A 21,492-nucleotide genomic window follows, 5' to 3' on the forward strand; every position below is an offset into this window, starting at 1 on the left:
ATCGCATGCATGTATGACAATCTCGCGATATATGGCGAACTAGATGTCACGACATGAATGACTTCGTAAGCCTCAATGACAAACAAGACGATGTATGCAGCTGTTTGCTGGCTGCTTCGCATTACATCGATTCCCACACTGCGTGGGATCTGCCGATTTTTTTGTACTAAGTTATGTATTGGTGTATTCCTAAATCCTGTATAATGCATATCGTCTTTTTAAGCAGATACTGCCACATGTGTACATCTGTTTGTTGCTTTTCATTTTTCTGTTCTTTTTTCCTCCCAAAGGGAAAAGAGTAGCTTTTCTCTATTGTTCTTGTATTGTGCCGTACATGTATTTTTGCAGTTATGTAAATTGTTAATGACAGATAACGCACTGCTGCAGTTGCTGTCTGGGTGACTTGGCCTAGTCAGGCACCTTTCGGGTCTTTTGCTGCTACTCCTACGTAAGGCAATCGTAAATTGTCTCGGATAAAGTCTGCATGAATGAATGAATGAATGCTCGCGTTCTGTAGTGCGACTTCACTTCGAGCGTCGCTGGGTTCCAGAAACTGGAACTAGAGAAAACCTGTAGTGAACACGCACGTACACAGCTTTAAGGCCGGTCCTCTTGAACGCACTCGGGAATTCCACGTGGCGCTCCGCGATTAGAACTCACATTTCTGTCGTAACCCAAAGCTGAAAAATTGATCGTTGAAACCGATTCCCACGCGTTGTTCGTAACGTCGTCCCAGTCGAGCGAAAACTTCGCGTCTTGATGCCTCGTTGAGCACGCAACAAGGTCTTCTCTCTGGCTGCCGTCCTTGGATGCTGGGGTTCAAATTTTATTGCCAGGAGAGTAGGCCGAGTCGCTATTCTAATTCTACTTGCTATTCTAATTCTACTTGCCTCCATCTAGAACGTTCTGTGCTTGCTTCTTGCACTCTCGCCTAGTGCAAGTTGTTTCCATCGATCGGAAAGTGCACTCGTCACAGGAAGAAAAAAAAAAAGAAACGGGTAAAAAGAAAGACAGAGATACAAAGGGAAAATCGAGACCTTGGTAAGATTTCCACTCGTTGCATCTCGAGCAATTTCATCTGCGCAAAAAAGAAGGGCGGCAGCGGCTTCAGCAATAAAGCAAGAGAGGAGCGCCAGAAAGACCAACAACGTGAAAAAAAAAAACTAAAAGATCGGGTAAGCGATTTCACATCAGTCAAACGACGCGTAAGGAGCGCACGAATCTTCACAGACCAGTGCCTCCGCCTAGCATGCAAGTTGGTTCAATCAATCAATCAATCAATCGTTTTTTATTTCAAGTTCTTATTACATGAAAGTACACAACACTGATTAGACCCATAGCCACTGGCTAGTAGGGGGTCTAAATAAATATGTATTTAAAGGAACAGATTGTGTTACAAAGCAGATATTTTATAGGTACACTTCAATCATAAGAAAAAAAAAGAAAAAAAATGGAGCAAAATATAAAACGGGAGCATATTTGTGATAGGTAGATTGCAGTATCGTGCAATATGTTGCATGCGTGTAAGAGATTGTATGTGCAATACAACAAATATAAATACAGAGAAGTATGTAAAGCATGTCAGTATGATTTGGTTTACATATAACCAATATATAACGCAGCACAGATTACAACAAAGTGTGTGTTAGTGTTCCTGTTCATTTTTCTGCAGAAAGTATTTTTTAAGCGCACAGGAAAATCTTTTGCTTTCTTTTATTTCACACGGTATATCATTCCAGATCTTAACCCCAGAAAATTGTAGCAATCGTTTTCCATAAACATTATTAGTAGGCGGAAGATTGAAATTATGTAGTGTGGCACGTCTGGTAAGGCGGGAAGAGGATGAAAATACTGATATATGAAAGGGCAGATTATAAGAAATGACATTATGGACGGTAAGCGCAATTTTTGCTGTCGTAAATTATCAAATGGTATGATTTCCATGTTATAAAACAATGGCGCGGTGTGTTCATCATATCTAGCATTGTTTATTATTCGAAGTGCTCGCTTTTGTAGTATACGTAAGGGTTCTAGGTACGTTTTAAAAGTCCATCCCCATGAATCTATGCAATATGATAGGTGACAATGAAAAAAAGCGAAATAGAGAATTCGGAGGATACTAGTTTTAAAATAATTTCTAGCGGTTAATAACGTACTGCATCCAGATCCTAGTTTAGCGCATAAAGAGTTAATATGGCTTTGCCAGTTTAAATGGCTATCGAAAATTACACCCAGATATTTGAAATCTTTCGTTTGCTCAAGCACGCAGTTGTTTATTGTAATGTAAATAGACTCATTGCTTATATCCCGATAACGGGAGTGGAAAATAGTGTATTTAGTTTTTTTAGCATTAAGTGTCAGTTTGTTCGCTGAAAACCACTGACAAATATTTTTTAGTTCTGAATTACTTTTATGCTCTAGATCCCTCATATTGTCGGCAGTAACAATAACGGCTGTATCATCAGCGTACATTAGCATCTCCGCCGATGTCAATATGCTTGGTAGATCGTTTACGTAGAGTGAAAAGAGTAAGGGTCCCAGAACGGAGCCTTGCGGTACCCCTGTGTGTATATTTAACAGGGTGGAGGTGAGATCACGCATAATGACCATTTGTTGACGTCCGCTCATGTAACTAGAAAACAAGTCAAAAATTTTGCCGCGGAAACCGTAGTGTTGTAATTTCATTAGTAATATATCATGGTCAACCGTATCAAATGCTTTCTTTAAATCAAGAAAAACTACTGCTACAAGGAGATTATTATTTAGTGCTTCGTTAATCTTTTGTGATAAAGATAGTACAGCAGTGGAGGTGGAGTGGTGCGACCTGAATCCATGTTGCTCGGCGCATATTGCATGATATTTTTCTAGAAAGACGCGCATCCGTTTTGCTAGAATTCTTTCAAAGATGTTATTTATTATGCTTAAAACAGATATAGGCCTATAACTGGAAGGGTCAGAGCGATCACCATCCTTGTACACCGGTACTACTTTAGCATTTTTCAGACAGGATGGGTATGTTGACGTACGCAAGGAGTGGTTATATATATGGCATAAGATAGGGCCCAAGACGTCAATATTGTCTTTTACTAACCGCGCTGTAATCCCATCTGTCCCGCTGGCTTTATTGGTGGCTAAATTAGTAGTAGTGCTTTGAATTTCTTCGAGGCTAATGTTGTGTACCGCAAACGTATTCGGCAATGACGGCGAAAAACATTGAGCAGTGTAGGAAGAAAACTGCATTGCTAAGGTCGGACCAATTTTAGTGAAATACTGATTAAAGTTATCTAGAGTTTGTGCATCAATAGTATCAGGTAGCACGCGTTGTCGTGGTTGATTGCCAACAACTTCGTTTACGATCTCCCAAGTTTTTTTAGAGTTGCCCTGAGCTTGTTCTATTAGGCGAGAGTAATATTCCTTCTTTCGCTGTCTCGTGAGGAGCACGGACTTATTTCTGAAAATTTTGAACTGGCCAAGGTAATATTTATTATTTTTATACTTCTTCCATTTATGGTACCAGAAATCTTTCGTCTTCAGCAAGTCAAGGATTTCTTGTGTCATCCAAGGGCATAGCGGGGTCTTATATGAGCGCGCAGATACGTTTGAGCGGCTATCTTCAACGGCTCTGATAAGGAATTTTATTACGTTTTGGAGTTCAACATTGACGTCATCGTTATATAAGCTGTCGGGGTCAATGGCGAGAATGATACTTCGTAGTAAATTGTAATCTATTTTGCCCTTTGTTGTGATACGTGGTGTGCTGCTTTTTCGTGTGTCATTTATGGAAACAAAAACAGGAAGGTGATCTGATATCGGTTCATCATAAACGCCAGCATTAATTTCAGATGTTATGTTTGTCAAAACATGGTCAATTGTTTTTGCTGATGTACTAGTTACCCTCGTAGGTATGTCTATCAGGTTACGAAGAAGGGGAACGCAGAAGGACGGAAAGGGTGCGCGAGAAGTAGGTACTTTCCGCTCTGAGCCTCTACATAAATTTCCACTCTCAAATCTTTTATACAAACGCTAGCGGAACTGGGAGAGGCTTCGACGAAGACGAGAGCAGGCACTTGGGCCACATTTTGCTCCAAACCAGAACACTGAACGACGAGGCTTTCTTTTTTTTTCGTTCTTTGCTTTCCTGAGAACCTTGCAGGACTTTCATAAGGATCGTAACCTATTGCGCAAGCAAAGACGCAAGACGAGACGATGTCTCGTGGACAGCGCATTTTTATAAGTCACTTTTGCAATAACGGCATGAAACGCGCCGTAATGTGCATATTTAATTTCATTCTGTCGTAATGTTTCACGGCGACCCAAGAAAATAAGTGCGATGTTATCGTCCTTGTTTCTTTAGCTCTTTCTTAAAAGAAAAAAAGTAGTGGCATAAACAGACTGCAGTTTTTCTTTTTTTTCTATATCGCACGTATTTCTTTCCTCTTGCTTTTTTTAAATCGTGTTATCGCAGCCATTTCGTGAATTCTTGCGTCAAATGCGCCTCGCTTGAGCATTGCCGTGCGTCGAGCATTCCATGCACAGGAGTCGCAACCACATGCATAGACTTAATGCGCACGAACGCTACAAGCACTGTCGATACCACATTTGGAAAGAATGAGAGGCGAGGGAATAAATGCATTCGCAATGAGCGAGACAGTATGTGACGTAACTCGCTGATGAATCGAAAAAGAGAGGCGTATGCAATCTTCGCGCACAAGTGCGGCAACATCGCGCGCCTTGTAGTGCAGTTTACTTTCATGACGCGCTGGTGAATGCGCTGATATGAATCGCGCGCAGAACATGTGACCACGCAACACCAGTTCCGTGCACTATTGCATGGTTCTGAATCAATGTTCTGAATCTAGGCTCGGCCTATCAAAACGGAGAAGCCACGGTCTTTATATTAGTTGTGCCATTCGCGTCAGAACTGATACACTCCTGTCTCCGAGTCTGAGATGCTATAACGTCCACGCTTCCGAGTGTGCAAATAAGCTCAGTTTGACAAGCTGAGCGTCATGTTGCCAGAAAAATTATGCTAGTACACTTTACCTACAGTCACGCTCGTTAGGTTTGAAACGCTGCACGGAATTAGTGAGCCAGAATGCAAACGCCGGTTCACGTCCTGCTATGCGTCCTCATAAACAGGTACTCCAAGCAAGTGGTCTTTTCTTTTTAACTTATTCAAGATCGCAGACACACAAGCCGTTCCATTCGCGTTCCAGCCTCCGGAGAGTCCTGATCGTCGAATGAACGTTAGACAAAGACTGATGTGAGGGAGGGATGCGGTCATTGCTACTTGTATTGCTGGAACCGATCAGTATTGCAAGCGTTTGTCTCTAAAGCTGACGCCCATGTGCGCCGCAAACATGCAATGTTTCATCGAAGAGCCAATCCGTGAAACAGTGCGCTTCTAGACTTCGCTCAGCTAGGGATGGCTGTTGGCGCTAACATATTACCTCTACACAAGGTTAGAACGGACAAATAAAGTTTAAAGAAAGCAGCACGCACCTTGTCGCAGATGTGTAAGTGACAGTTCGGCCGAAATCATCCCGGCGGAAATGAACTTGAATGTATAGGAGTTAGGGAGAGTCAGGAGGTTTGGGACACTTTTCACAGTTATATTTTTGGTTTTATTTAACTTGAAGGCAGAAAAATGTTTGATTGATTATAATACAAGTCTAAACAAGCTGCAAAACATCTGTGACGAACTGGTCTATCACTCCCGGTGCAGCTGTAAAAAATAGTTTATGATACCTAAAATCTCTCCAATTCCACCCCCCTTGTGGGTGGAGTGGGACATCACTTGGGAGGAATGGGGCGTGTGTAATGCAATGGTCCAAACGTCTTCAGCGACCATTATGTGCCAGCAGTTCAACATCAAACTTGAAACAGGATTGCACAACTTTGTTCCCTCGATATTTTTTACCCTGGCAGCTTCGTCACAATGTCCCCATAAGTTTTTCAGGAGGAAAGTAGAACTTTGCGCTCTCTTCTTTATTCTGCCGGAATTACACACTGACACTGACATGTTATCACTGCTCTTGACTCTACGCATGTAATAAACGTCAGTTTTTTTTTTTACTAAAGCCGATAAAAACAGCATCGCCCTTTGTTACTTGTATAGATTTATTAAGGCAATCGATTTCACAAATGTCATGCCTATCGTTATCAAAACCTGGCATACATTGTGAGAATCGTCCAAAGCAAGGGCAAGTGTGTCTTCTTCACTTGAAGAACTGAAGTCTCTCAGCAGAGGCAGTTTCTTTTTTGGACGGGTAGTGGCGGCAGTCTTGATTGTATTAAGCGGTTATCTCACAGCATCCGGTATTACGCTGTTTGATAGTGAGGTAGCCAGAACTTTTTTTTGGGGGGGGGGAGGGGGGGGAGGGGAGGGGGGCTGTTTAACTACTCTTATGTGTGTTCGTACGTGCGTTTGTACGTGAGCGTTATATATAAGCATGCAAAAGTGAAGAATTCCTGGGGACATGTCTGACCCCCTCGTCCTTCGCTGCTGTTTGACATGTGAGGCTTGTCGAGGCGATTTCTCTTGTACACCCTTGGTATCTTCTTGAAAAGTGAAGTGAAGTGATAACTTGGAAGTGTAAACGTTTCCACACACAAAGCGCGTTGAGGCTTTTTTCTCCTCATTTATAAGAGTCGCTTAACCTCACTTAATTAAGCAATAAGCAGCACTCCTATACAATTCCCGCTCTGACCCTGTAGCGCTCGCTAATGTGCAATAAAACAGTTAAAATAAAAAGACACTGCGTATTTCGATACCCCTTTACCTTACCTCTCTTAACGTGACTTGTCTAGCCAGCCTGTCTGTTACATAATCTAATTTTCAAGGCACCGAACATTTACATGCTTAAAGTGCGAAATAAAAAAAAGTAACTGTTTTCAAGGCCAATAAGGCTTGCCCATGAAGCTTATTTGCCAGTCACTGTACCAGTCTTATTTGGGGAAGGAATGGGAGAGTGTCCCGTTCCTCCCTCAACGCCACTGTCCCATTCCTCCCAAGCTCCGTTGCCCAAAGTAAATACGTTCAACGGCTAAAGTTGAGTCGTAAGGCCTAAACTTTCTCTTTGAAAAAATACGATGCTGATGCGTGTTTTCGAGAAAAAAATTGATATTGGCGTGCGTAAAGTGGTTTAAATCTGAGAGCGTTACAAATGAGATAGCAGAAACTTACTTTCGACACGTGAAACAGACGATTTCCAGTTACAAAAGGCTCCATCCGCCGAAGAAGCCCGCCATTACAGACAGGCAATCGGTATGCTAGCACCGTCTCAAGAGTAGTTGGCTAACGTCTTTGAAGTAATTGCAGGATAGATAGACAAGCTGTCTCATTCCTCCAACTGTCCCAAACCTCCCGACTCTCCCCTAACTACAAGCGCCTGTGCCATACAGAACTTCAAGGCAAGGTTGCATCTTGTAGTGCATGAGAAGCCGTCGACTGAGGAATATCAACGAATATCAACTTGCCCTGACGAAGCCAAGTACTCAGCCGTCACGGTGGTACAGCGGTTACGGTGCTCTGCTGCTGACCTGAAAGTCACGGGTTCGATCCCGGCCGCGGCGGTCGCACTTTGAGGGAGGTGAAATGCTAGAGGCCTGTGTGCTTCCATTTAAGTGCACGTTAAAAAACCCCAGGTGGTCGAAATTTCCGGAGCCCTCCACTACGTCGTCCCTCATAATCATATCGTGGTTTTGGGACGTTAAACCCGAACAATTATTATTATCATAGTATCGGAGGAGAAAGGAAAGGAAGGATAGGCTGGGAGGTCAACCAGACGCTTGTCCGGTTTGCTACCCTACACTGTGGGAAAAGGGACTAAGGGATGAAAAGAATGAAAAGAGAATAAAGTGCTATCAGGGTGGAATATGTGTGCCTGTCCATTACATGCCTACAATTGATCACTTAGGCCGCTCGACTTAAAAACACTAACAATGCCCGCATCGCCTTGCTGGCCTGCGACGCGTAGGGCCATGGTCCGAGGACCTTTTCCTCTGAAAAGGACCTATTGTCGAGTTCGTTAAACGCACTACGAATAACATTGCGTTCGATGACAAAGCGATGACATAAACACGGTATGTGCTATATCCACTAACAGTGGCAGGAGTCACAGTGTAATGCGAGCACTAAACTGTATCGCTGAAGATGCGAAATGATTGCAATACTATTAAATGCAATCTTATCATGTTAGGGTGTGCAGGGATGCAGATGACAGGACTTACTCTGCAATTTTGAGAAGCAGTGCGTGACAGTGTACATAAGAAAGAAGGAAGAAAGAACACAAAATGGAGGAGGAGGAGAGGTTAACCACAAAAATGACCGGTTGGCTACCCTACGCTGGGGGAATGGGAAATGAGAATAGAAATATGAGAGAGAGGAGGGAAGAAAAAGAGGAAGGTGAAAATCTCGGATGGATGTGTCTGAAATAACGTGTGCCCGAAGGAAGAGGATGCCCACGCGGTTCTCCGAAAGACTCTCACATATCCCTATGATGTGTGACATCGCATTCTGAAATTTCTCCGCGCCCCATGACCGGGTTATTTTTAGTCTTCTCGTGACTCGCATTCTCGTCTAATCACGCGACTCGTCTCCTTCTTGCTCGATCTCGTACCGTTTTGCTCACCTCTGCAGATAGCGCACGCTGTGACGACCGCAAGGTGGCGTGCGCGTGGAGCGGATGTGGGTTTGACACGCGACAGCGGCCATGGCGTGCACCAAATGATCTCGTGCCCTATTGCAAAAACCAGCGCCCTTCCAGTACCCCCAGCGTGATACCAGTACGTTTTGCGGCGCTGGACCGCACTGGGAACACTGGTATACGCTCGAATTCACTGGGACGTCGGTGAAAGCACTGGGAGAGAGCTGGGTCGCACTGGTAGAGCCACTGGCTTTGCCGCTGTGACGCTGGCGCTCACTGGGAAGCGCTGGAGACGCTGGAATTCTCACTGGCGTGCGCTGGCACATACTGGAGCCCGCACTGTTCTGCCAGTGCCGAGCGCTTTGGTATCGTTGGCAGTGCCGAGCGCTTTGGTAATGCTTTGGTATCGTTGAATATCGAATGTCTGATTCGATGGTACCGATAGATGCTGTCCCAACGGGTCCCAAACATGTGTCACAAATTCTAGCTTTGCAGAGAAAGACGAGGAGATGCGCACTATTTTCATAATATACGTGATATGATATATGTGAAATCACGGTCACTTTTATTGTTTCCCTGTCGAATGTGGAGCAAAATATGTTAATAACCCAAAGCCGCCAACACTAATAATATTGCTTTCTACCACGCTTTTTTTTATTCATGCAGTGCCAATGAAGTCGTTAATTTTTGCGGAGCACGTAGCAGCAGTGAATACACATTTCGTGCATGCCGCTCATATTTATCAGTTTTGCATTCGTGATGTGTTGCGGTAATGACTTCATATTTTAATGTTTATAAGTCTGGAGGCATTGGTCTGAACAAACAGAGCAAATTGTTACATCGCCGTGCAGTTGGCAAGAAGTAAATGAGCTCTGGCTTCGCGACCCCTCCGAACGGAGGCCAGAAAAACAGCCGTCGTTCGATATCGCCACACCGGAAACACATCTCGGGCAATTCTCGCTCTTCCACTTACTTCAGCAATACGTTAGGTAACAGTTAAAAAGGTTTCGAGGCTAAAATGCAGAAACTTCAACCATCGCAACTCATTTGCGCCGAGATCGGTACAACCCAGTGCGGCTCCCAGCGAGTGTTAGGCCTAGCGTACCGGCCGAGTCCGTCTACATGCCACCGGCGCTTCTTCGTTTAAGTACACGCAATTCCAACGTGTAAGATTTACTGTAAAGTATAGTCTGGACATCCGTTAACCTAAATTAACCATTTTTTCATGTGTACGGTGTCCGCACAAGGAGCGATGACCATCGATGCGACGCGCTTTCAGCAACGAACGCAGGCTCACTGAAAGCAGCCGGCCGCACTCGCCGGTACTTCTCTGACTCATACGTCAGAACACATACGTGTCAGCTGGTACGCGTTAGTGAACTAACACACTGGCATCTTTCTTCAACTAATTGTATTTGTTTTTGCGTAGCGGTTCTATAGTTGTAGCTATCGATAGAACTGCAAGTCAGAATACAGACACGCCCGCCCGCAGTGATATCGTCGCTCGCGCGAGAAATACTCAGTATGAATTCATGCAGGCGCGTGTTTATCGAACGAGTCATCATAAAGCTTATGTGCATGTTCATCATTAGCAAGGGCGAGAAACGGCTGTTAAAAATCGGCAGTAACAGCCGTCAAACTGTACGCTGGTCCTCGATCCATTTGACATTTTTCGGAGTTAAAACGGGAATTCTTAAAGAAACCTAGCGCTCTTCCCATTTTGGGCATTTCATTCGTTTCCGGCCACCCTTTGTTTGTGTCTAATAAAGAAGCAAGCGTGATTTGGAAAGGAAGATCGCGTCTTCCTTGTATACGCGACACGGAAATATGAAACGAAACGCTGTCTTACTGTATTGACTAGCCCTTTTGCAGCGATGTTGACATGTTTCAGCGTGGCGCAGTGGTAGAGTACTCGCTTGGAGATTTAGAGGTGGCGAGTTCGAATCCTGGTGGTGGAGTTTTTTTTTTTTTTTTTTTCATACGGCTTTTTTTTATTGCACTAATGATTTCTATATGACTTTCTTTAGTAATATATTTATGTAGGGCACGTAAGCACCGCCGTTTTTACGCTCTAGAGCCGTTTTGCACTTGAGTACCCAGCGCCTCCCAGTAAAACTCCGCTCCAGCGGCCCAGTATCCAGCGCGACGCTGGGCCCATAATCAGGCATGGCACTGGACGCTGGTACCCAGTGGCGCTGGGTTTTGCAATAGGGTGTATCGATTGTACGAAACACGTGAACGCTGTGCCGTGCATGTTCGCATCGCGCACGATACTCCCGCGGGGCTTTGCACACATGAAGCGCAAACTTCACACTTAACGCGCGTAATTTTCCATTAACACGAAGGTAACACGTAGGCCCCGCTTACGTAACTAGACGTACACAAAAGAAACAAGAATGCTTCGGTACGTACCAAGCCGAAACAGAAAAAAACAAGGTCATATATGCGTGGAAGACTTAACTTATGATTCATTTCATGTTCATGAAGAACAGATAAGCAATTAAAACCGTAGAGCCGTCAAGCACGTCTCTACACGTAATAATAATAATTGGGGTTTTGCGCCCCAAAATCACGATATGATTACGAAAGAGGCTGTAGCGGAGGGCTCCAGAAATTTCGACTAGCTGGTGTTCTTTAACGAGCACATAAATCTAAGCACACGGGCCTCTAGCATTTTGCCTCCATCCAAATGCGACCACCGCGGCCGGGATTCGATACCGCGACCTTTGGGCCAGAGGTCCAGAACCGCAACAACTATGTCAACTGAATTATGGTCCATATAAACAGCGTACAGAGCGCAACGTCACATATATGCGGCGGCGCTGCATTCGCATTCAATGCACGCGAAAGAGCACTTCTTCGAGGAAATGTTGACGTTCAGTTTCCAGGGAAGAAGCAAGGACAAGCAGAACTAAGCTACCAATTTTTCAAAAAGCTGCTCGGCAAAGTTTACTCTACGTCGACAAGAGCGAAGTTATAAAGCTGGCACGACAGCACTGTGTGCATGTTGCGCCCTTCTATTTACAAGCACAGACGTTGTCTATGTAATGTATATATACTCCGATCCACAATTACGCTGCTCTGGAGCGGAAGCAATAGCTGCAGACGTAAGCCAACCAGCAGCGTGGTTATGCAAATGCCCGTTACCCGTGCCGTGTCGGACGATAAGTCAGAGCGATGTGTACTCAGCTTCAATTTAAAACTTCGGTGCCAAGCGACGCCTAACTGTGCCACATCGTCCTGATGTCCACCACAATCAGCACGACCACGGTGGAAAATACAGAATACTATTTCGAGCTGCTACGTTCCGAAAGCATTAGCTCGCTTTGTAGAGCCCCGCGAGAGTACCTTACATATACATGGTGTACATTACAGCAGTGGAGTGTTGGCTTTACGCTGAGTATTGTAAACTTACAAAAAAAAAGTTATAAATCGGACTACGAGTAAGCGCAATCGATACGGCGCTGCAGCCACAGCGACAATATTGCGCCTGTGGGACAGTCAGCCCACTAACCGTTCTCTCGTTCCCGCTCACTGCTTTGGTTAACCTCCCCGTCTTTTTTCTTCTTCTCTCTCGTCCAAACATGATGATGCTGTCTGAATATTACTACTGCTGTCTACTTTGAACTTAAGCCTGCGTTTTATGTGTACTATCCTTCTCTGTGTGTGTGTGTGTGTGTGTGTGTGTGTGTGTGTGTGTGTGTGTGTGTGTGTGTGTGTGTGTGTGTGTGTGTGTGTGTGTGTGTGTGTGTGTGTGTGTGTGTGTGTGTGTGTGTGTGTGTGTGTGCGTGCGTGCGTGCGTGTGTGTGTGTGCGTGTGTGTGTGTGTGCGTGCGTGCGTGCGTGTGTGTGTGTGTGTGTGCGTGTGTGTGTGTGTGTGTGTGTGTGCGTGCGTGCGTGCGTGCGTGCGTGCGTGCGTGCGTTTAGCGCTGACCACGTCAAACAGTACTTGCAAAAGGGTAACGCCTGTCGACAGAACCGCCCAGACGGCGTCTCCAGGCTCGCGCCGACTACCTCGTACGCTCCTTCGGAGACCTGTCTGCACGTAGTATAATCAAAGTGGCCTGCACGGCAGTAAATCGAGTTTGGCGCGACGAAGATCTCTTGGGACATTCGGTTTGGAAAGTACGCGTACTTCGAAGGCATTTCGCCTAAAAACCGACGACCACTTCAACTTTCGCAACGGATCTGTCTGAGGCTGCCTTGCGACAGATGGGCTAGCTTTGTCTTTCTTTATATGACGCTGTTTAAAAATGCTCTATCTATCTTTCTACGTATATAGTTTCAACGGCCACATTCACTGCTTTGCAGATGCGGGATAATATCATCTTACCTGCAGTGTTCAGTTTGCAAAAGCACCCACACGGGGTCGCGCACGTTTTCAGAACTTTGAAGAATTTCATGCTACACCAGGCAGCCCAGCCACACGACGAAAAGGTGCTCTTTCCATTAGCCTGCTCATTTCTCTCACCATATAGAGAAGTCATCGAATTAGGCAACCACGACACCACGAGGTAGCGCGCGAGATAGGCTAGTCTCCTGCTCCTAAAATCACATACTACGTAAAACTTGCCGTTGAAACATTGGCCAACATCTGCCACAAAGACCGATATTGGCCCTGACCACGGCTATATCTATTGCCCCCTCCCCCCCCCCCTCAAACAAACATCTAGAAATCTTGTTTCTGGCGAGAATTTCCATGATAGTTATAGCAAGGGGGATTTCCGATATGTATATACAGAGAGAGAGAGAGAGAGTAGACATATCTTCAAGGTGGCAAATGTGTGTTCACTTGATCGGCTAGCAGGATCCGACAGCCAAGCTCGATCGCTTCTGTTAATTGGCGAGAAGCGGCTTCTTTATTTGTTTTTTAACCTTTGCGTCGCTAAACGCGATTCCTCTGCCAAGCTCGCACCCCGCGCACGCAGTCTACATGGCTATTTATGTATTTCGTTCCAAACGATAAACGGAGCTTCGCGCGCGAAATGCTACGGCAATGAGACATCTAAGATGGGCGAGTCGTTACCTTTCCGGTCGCAATACGAAAGCTAGCACGTGTTCGTACAGCCATGCGAGCATGCGTGCAGATAGCACCACCGTTGCCGCTTCTTGCCTTGTACAAACAGCAAACAGGCCCCACGTGCGCTTCTTAAGAGTACATCGCGTGCAAAGCTTCGCTCTGCTCGACTAGAACAAACACTGCTGCGGCGGCAGCAATCGGCGTCGGTTCTTCGTGCAGCGCTGACGGCGCCTGATGTCTTCCGCGCTAACTACGCACGATTTGCGGTCCAAACAGGCAATATGTGTGCACAGTACGGAAGAAGGTGATTCATTCGGTTCCGTGTTGGGCACGACGTGGCATGAGCGTTGAGCGTGCTGCACCTAGACACTGTCGTTTGCTGTGGCGCCACACGTATGTACACACACCGCAGCCTGTGTATACGCCACTTTATTTTCGGTCGATAAGAATCGCCGTCTCCAAGGCTTATAGTAAAAGAGCACCACAAACAAGCGTTTAGTGAAACCAAGCTATAGCGCAGTCCGCTGGTCACCTTCCTGCGACTCTATCGGAGCTTGTTCGGTGGAAGAAAGATCGGAAAAATCTCACTTGGGCAGCCGAACTTCCATTTGCGTCATGCAATGTCAGCAAGCGGCAAGTAAGTAAACAAACAAACAAACAAACAAACAAACAAACAAACAAACAAACAAACACGGAAGCAGAGAAAGTGACAGTGAGTGTGCTGGACTAAGGACCGTATTTATCTCGCGAAAACGACGTTCCTCAACGCCACAAACAGGAGCACGCATAACAACACTGCATTCCACGACAATTCAGTAGCTCCAATTTCTAGATCGTTATGAACCACACAGCACAACCGCAGTGACCACCTTCGCGCAGCTCCCTGAACTGTGCGCCTCCGGAAATAACAAGCACAAGGTATTTGAAGTGGTGAACAAACAAAAAAATAAATATTGCAAAACCAACATCTACAAATGCAGGCGGGCAAGTATTCTTTCGCATATGCGCCTTCACGTGCGCGTGTCTCCGTAAAAGTGCTCATTGCAATAATCCTCGTTCCTCTACACTTGATTACAAATTATTCGCACATATTACTGACCTCATTGTGACGATTGAGAAATTACACTGCAGCATCGGTACATCTGTTACTCTCAAACGCCATTGTCGCGTCTCACGTGACGCGTCTATTTATTCTAAAAGCGATGTATTCGTTTGTTTTCGACAAAAATAGCGCCAGTATGACAGAAGAAACCTTTTCTTTTCACTAGTAACTCTTTATTGCAGTGGCCGCCTCGTTGTACAGCTGTTGTACGATTGAAACAAATCACTGTTCAAAAACCGGCTATAACGCTATGCTTCAAAATGTGCTGTTTGTATGCTGTGTCAGCATAGAATAAACGGAAATGAACCTCTGAAATAAAATTGTTTGCATCGTATGCCCAGGTAAAAAAAAAAAAAGCTACATACTCAAATACCCCAAGTGCGCCTAAACAACCAACTTTGGTTCACTGAAATCTCAAGCGTGCACCTATCTTACACGACGCCTGTAAGGCGTTCAACTTTCCTTTCCCCCGCACTACGTATAGTGTGTCTGCAATTATCCTTTCGAGTGCTTTATATCAATTGCCTGCACCCAATCGCATTAAGTCTTTACCTAACTCGACACGTCCTTCGGGCAAGCCTTGCGACCGATTACACGAAACAGAGTGCGTGACACGCCTCACTATAAACCCTGAAGCATTCCTGTGGGTACTTCAAGTTCTTAAACCGGATATTGCGGTCTGTCTGACCACACAATGTTTCTCTTTATTCCCTCTCTCTCTATCCGACACTTTCAACACTGTGTCGTCTGTTTCCTCGAAGCAGCATGAGGAGCATCGGCTTTCTCAGCATCGAGAAAGACATGCGAAGGGTAGCCCCCCCCCCCTTTTTCAAGGCAGTGCCTCAAGGCAGTCCTCGCGTGTTTGCGCAACTCACCGAGAAAGAGCTGTCAAAGCTGGCTTTCCTGCAGAAGGATCAACCGAGAGGCGAAGCCCGCTTTCAGTCGATACTGTCGCTTTAGAAAAGAGGATGTCAAGGAAATGCGAAATAATGAATGAGACAAAACTTACTATGTGTATAGTTGAGAACGTTACCACGAAAATATTACGCACCGGTTGTTATAAAATAAGCTGCGCGATACAGCATATAGCTTCAGCCATATTTGTCATGATCTGGAAATCGGGGCTCAACCGACGACTACTGTCCCAGTGAATAGTTACTTGCATGCTCTGCGAAATTTTTGAACGTCGTGACCCAGAATTACCCCACTCGTTTAAAGGCAGTTGCGATTGCGGTATACAATAAAAGCTGCGCAAAAAAAGAGGCTATAGATTTGAGCACAGCGTTCGTTCATGTGTTTACGTTTCCGATTTGCTTCTTGGTGCAGCGACTTCATTTTCGCCTCACACTTCTGTTTTCCTGTATAACTACTGAGTAGCGCACATTATTGTCAAAGAGTAATCAAATGCCATTTCAACTGTTTGTTACAGCTCCTCCATAGTAGTTATAAATTGAAGTATTCAGTGCCTAATTGAGACTTAGAACGCATTATTTACACCCTGAAGATACGTCCGTTATTGCTTCTTCTATCTCGCTTGAATATATTCATTCTGCTCTAGCTCCACAGACACTTGCTCAAAATACCTCAAGTTTCACATATCCTTCCATCTCGATGCTAGCACACAGGGTGCAAGCGACGCGCGTGCCATTACGACGATAAGCATAAATGACGTGTTGTCTAGAGCGGCAAGCACAAAAGGATCATGTCGCTATACTGTTGCGTAACGCCAGTGCACCAACCCTCCAGCAGTTATTTACACATCAGCGGTGAAAAATAAAATAAAAAAGAAGGCACCGATAAGACGGAACGCTTACATGCACACGTCAGCATGCAGTCGCGTGTCTGTGGGCTTTCACACACAAACATATCAGCGAAGCAACTCGCGCGAAAACTATCTCTCAGCTCTCTCTTTCTCTCAGTTCAGCGAACGAGAAATGAGACCCTCCGGAGTCATCGCTCGCCATGACGCAAGCGAAGGGCGCACGACAAGCGAGAGATGAGGCGGTGATGAATAGGGCTAAGAAGTTGACGGATTACGCGAGACCGGCGCACATTCGTTCGCCGACTGAAGTATAAAAGCGTGTCTCGTATATGCACGGTCTGTATACGGGATTCTGGAAATGAGGGCACCGTCGGGTAAATGTGTAAAGGCTGGCCGCCACAGCGGGTAATACGCTCTCAGTTTCGAAAACTGAGCGAAGAAGTGTTGCCGACGCCGCTGCTGTAACCAGACTGATAAGGCAGCTCCACTGCTCTCGTTGCAAATTGTTCTTTTCTTTCGTACTCTCGGCTGAGGAAAAAGTGCAAGATTACTATCCTCCATCGCGCCCACCTCCTTTCTCGTTCGCAATTCCGTTTCATTGCATCCAACTTCTTCGTTTCTTTCTTTTCTTTTTTTTTTCAACGCGCTTCTGGTTTACTTGGGTACGAGACGGCCCATTTCAGAGCCGCATAGATAAACCTCTACTTCGCCTCACCAGATATGTGCAGTGCTGCGAAGGCAAGGGCTCGCATCAGTGAATCGCCTTAAAAGGGTTCCCTCATTGTGCGCCTCTACTAATACTTCTGTGGCGCCTCCATTCGGCCGGGGCCGCGCAGAGGTCGGTCAGCTAGACGCGAGCAGCCGAGCGAAAACCCCTACTTTTTGGTTCTTTTCCACGGTGGGCTGTCGTAACGCTTAAGCTTTCGCAACACTGCACGGAACTGGTCAGGCGGAGTATATATGCGTACGTTTCGTCCGAACTGAAACACACGGAGCAGCGAGGGAAAAGCAACCGGCCCCACTTTGCAAACGCGTGTTTTGGGGCGGAAACGCGATGCGCGCCGTGAAACGAAGACTGCGCATAGAATTGAACCGGTCGTGGAAATCTCTCTCGCATTAGAATACATAAAGCCTGGCCCGACTGACCCCGCATGGCTCCTGCTATAATACTACAGCGTTATGTTTAAGTGTGCAATATGCGAAGAGCGCGAGTGAACTCTGAAGCTTTCTTCGTTTTATGTGACACAGTACTGCGCATACCAGAGCGCCAGACCTTCTCAGAAATGGAAGCGCTCATGCAGACAGCTGGTTAAGAAACACGATTTTTATCCTCCCTGCTCCCATCTCTCCTTGCGGGCTGTAACTTAGTACTGCATCTGCTTGTAACAGTGCAGTCCGCATGAGACGCCTGAGGCGCGGAAATGGGCTATGAATGCGATATAATGCAATCAACGAAGAATTGCTCATTTATGTAAAAGAGGACACAGCGACAGTCATTATGTACATAACAAAACACAGATATTTTTCTTTCTTTCTTTCTTTCTTTCTTTCTTTCTTTCTTTCTTTCTTTCTTTCCTTTCTTTCTTCCTTTCTTTCTTCCTTTCTTTCTTCCTTTCTTTCTTCCTTTCTTTCTTCCTTTCTTCTTCTTCCTTTCTTTCTTTCTTCCTTTCTTCCTTTCTTCCTTTCTTCCTTTCTTTCTTTCTTTCTTTCCCCTTGATGTCTAAAGGCGTGAATTTTAGACAACGCGAAGACACCGCAGTAAGAATCCTCTTTTAGCGTACTATTACCACTTCTAGTGGTCTTACCTTTTAATGCGCAGCGGACTGATGACCTGCAGCTCAGCAGATCTCTAGTCGATAAATACGAAAGTCGCCCTCAGTCTTACCTTTTTCGAAGCCTTGGTTTGCCTTGCCGTATGGAGCGCAATAACAAAAGACGCAGGTGGCGATCGGCACGACCTCGCCGATATATTTTGGCAGCGTCTGCTGCATGAGAAAAGCTTATCGTTCATTATTAAGTGCACAACCTTCTAACGCGAAGTAAACAAAAATTCAATGTGACTAATTCTGCGAAATCATCCACTGACGAGTATCTGCAGAATCCGTGAGGTCATCAATCGAAAGAGTTATCAATATGTTTATTAAAATTAATGTTCACCAGTTTTTATTAATGTTATGCGACGTTTTGCGTCATGCACTCGTTTGCTAGTCAATATTTACAGCTATAAATGGGTGTCTGTGCAGTACTGCGATGAAAAAAATTTTTTCGTCTACTCCACTTTTCTCTATTCGAAAAGTGAGCGAACAGGAAAGGTAATATTAAGAACAATAATAATAAAGAGAAGGCTGCCACGACAGCACGTTAAATAATCTATTACGTAAGCAACTACAAATGGTTGCTAAATACACATCACAGTCATTCTTACTCAGTGAATGAGCCTTCCATGTATTAACATAGATGGTACTTCACATCGTGTCTACTAAACTGTAACACAAGATGTCCCCTTTCTGCTGCACTGCGAGCTTAATACAATGATAATACACACATCGACAAAAGTGGCGACTTTTAAAACCAACTTGTCTGCATTGCACAAATCTCGCTGGTGCAGCATGTTTTTAAAGGGAAAAATATATTATTATCATTCTAAGGTATTACGGGCAGCAAGGCAAACCCTACTCTCCCTGTGGTTTCTCATACGCAGGTTGTTAAAAATATCTAGAGAGGCATACAAAGAGAGGGGTTGTTCTATTCACTCCATGGTCGCAGCGCGTCGGTCAAAAAATGAGTAAATAGAACATGGCACATTGTGTAAAGAAGACATTGCGAGAGACGCGGTCGAGGCACAGACGTCTCGGGACGCAGTGCGGGCGGAAAAAAGAAGGGGCACCAGTAAAAATGAAGCGCATTATATTCGCAACCACCAGCTACATAAACCATGCACAACATCAACAAGAGAAAAGGAAACAGGGTCCTTTCGGACAGCAGTGACGTCAAGCCCATAAATAGCATCGGCCTATTCACGAGGCTATACAGTTTCCATCGGCATAGCCTTTCTCAGACGTTTGGTTCTGAGCATATATGTATGCAGTGCAGCAGTGCGGATTTTTGTTTTATCCCGCTGTTCCGGCAGTTGATAAGAAGAACCGCGCGTACCCTTCTATATATACGTGACTCTGTATAGCATCTACCTGTCGGAACCACGAGAAGCAAGATGTATACCTTCGGACCGTCTGCGTCTGTATATCTTCTACCAGCGAACACACAACGTACAAAAGCGAAATATATCGATGGAAAGTGGATGATATTCCATCCGCTCGCTATAGCAGGCAATGTCATCTATTTGTCCTCAACCTCAAGCGGATACGGAGCGTCTCTCTCTGCGCTTCGGTAACAGCGATATGCGGAATCGACTACGGAAGGTCTCCACCGCAATGCAGTCGTGATTGAGAGGAAACGACCACAGTCATTTCCTTTTCGTGTTGGCAGTTGTTTCCTCGCGTAACCAAGGCACCGCGGCATCTGTTCCCAAAGTCGACTGCAGAACCAAGACGTAAGACGAACTGGCGTAAAACTGCGGCAAAAGATCCGTTACCTGCGCGCTTTTAGCGCCAGATAACGCTCTTTGCTATAAATTATAGGCGCTCAATGATGATATCGCGCTATATATAAAAAAAGAGTAAGAGCCAAGTTCGACGTGACCAACTTTTTTTTTCTTTTTTAAATCTCCACGGCTTTCGCGTCCAGAGTTAGGCATCATCGCCTGCTTTCAATCTGCAGAGTGATTTTCTAAAACTGGAAATGTAAGGTAAAGATGGCACCTATGTCTGCTATTCATTACATTCGATGCGTCTTCTTAACCACGTCATTGCTTAAAAACTTCGCACGGATAATTGGGGCTAACGATCAAGCGGCGTAATTAGCGGAGCACACACAGCGATGTTTTCCTTAACAGTTCGTTATTGGCAACGAGGTTTCTTTCTCGTAATTTATGTTTCACAATATACGAGTTACATGCGTCATAATAATCTGATAATTGAAGGGTGCCGCTGTTTTCGAAAGCTGCCATTCATTATTGAGTTGCGTCAATCAATTAATGCCCCACCGCATGCCCCGCCCATAACCACTGGACCCCGCTGCGGTGGTCTTGTGGTTACGGTGCTTGACTGCTGACCCGAAGGTCGTGGGATCGAATCCCTGCCGCGGCGGTCGCATTCCGATGGAGGCGAAATGCTAGAGGCCCGTGTGCTTAGATGGAGGTGCACGTTAAAGAACCCCAGGTGGTAGAAATTTCCGGAGGCCTCCACTACGGCATTCCTCATAATCATATCGTAATTTTGGGGCGTAAAACCCCAACAAATATTATTATTCTTATCACTCAATTCATGGATCTCTGCACCTCCAGCGCGCTTCCGCTGCTCCGAGTCTTTTCCAGGTATATACGGTTGACGGTATTGAAACCAAGACAACAAACAAGGTCCAGAAAAGAAAGTAATAAACACGTTGCATCCCGCTCTCACAGCCATCATTTGAGTACAAGAATAGGTGACTCGTGTCGCAACGCCGTCTCTGTGTACCACGTCCGAGACTGCGAACGTATACTACTATGCTACACAACATGCGTGGGAACGGGACGGGAGCTGTAGAGGCGGGAGCAATCTCCGTAATTGGCCATCGTTGGCCGAGCAGCGCCAAAGGCGAGCGAGTGCGCCAGAGCGTCGAGTGATTGGCCATTATCTTGAGTGTGCCCGGCGGCGGCGGACAAAACGCTTGCCTGCTCGCGCGAGAGATCCCGAGAGAGCCACACTCTGTACGCAAGCCACACGCGGCGTCGGAACGCCCAGACGTTTGCTGCCTGAGCTGCCGCAGAGTACGACCGCCGTCGGGCGGACATCTCAAAACATGCCCGGGATTCGCAAAACAAACAGGCTTTGACTCCAAACCCTTCCTGAACTCCATGAATG

Source organism: Rhipicephalus sanguineus, chromosome 2 (genome assembly GCF_013339695.2).
Source record: "Rhipicephalus sanguineus isolate Rsan-2018 chromosome 2, BIME_Rsan_1.4, whole genome shotgun sequence".
Taxonomy (NCBI): domain Eukaryota; kingdom Metazoa; phylum Arthropoda; class Arachnida; order Ixodida; family Ixodidae; genus Rhipicephalus; species Rhipicephalus sanguineus.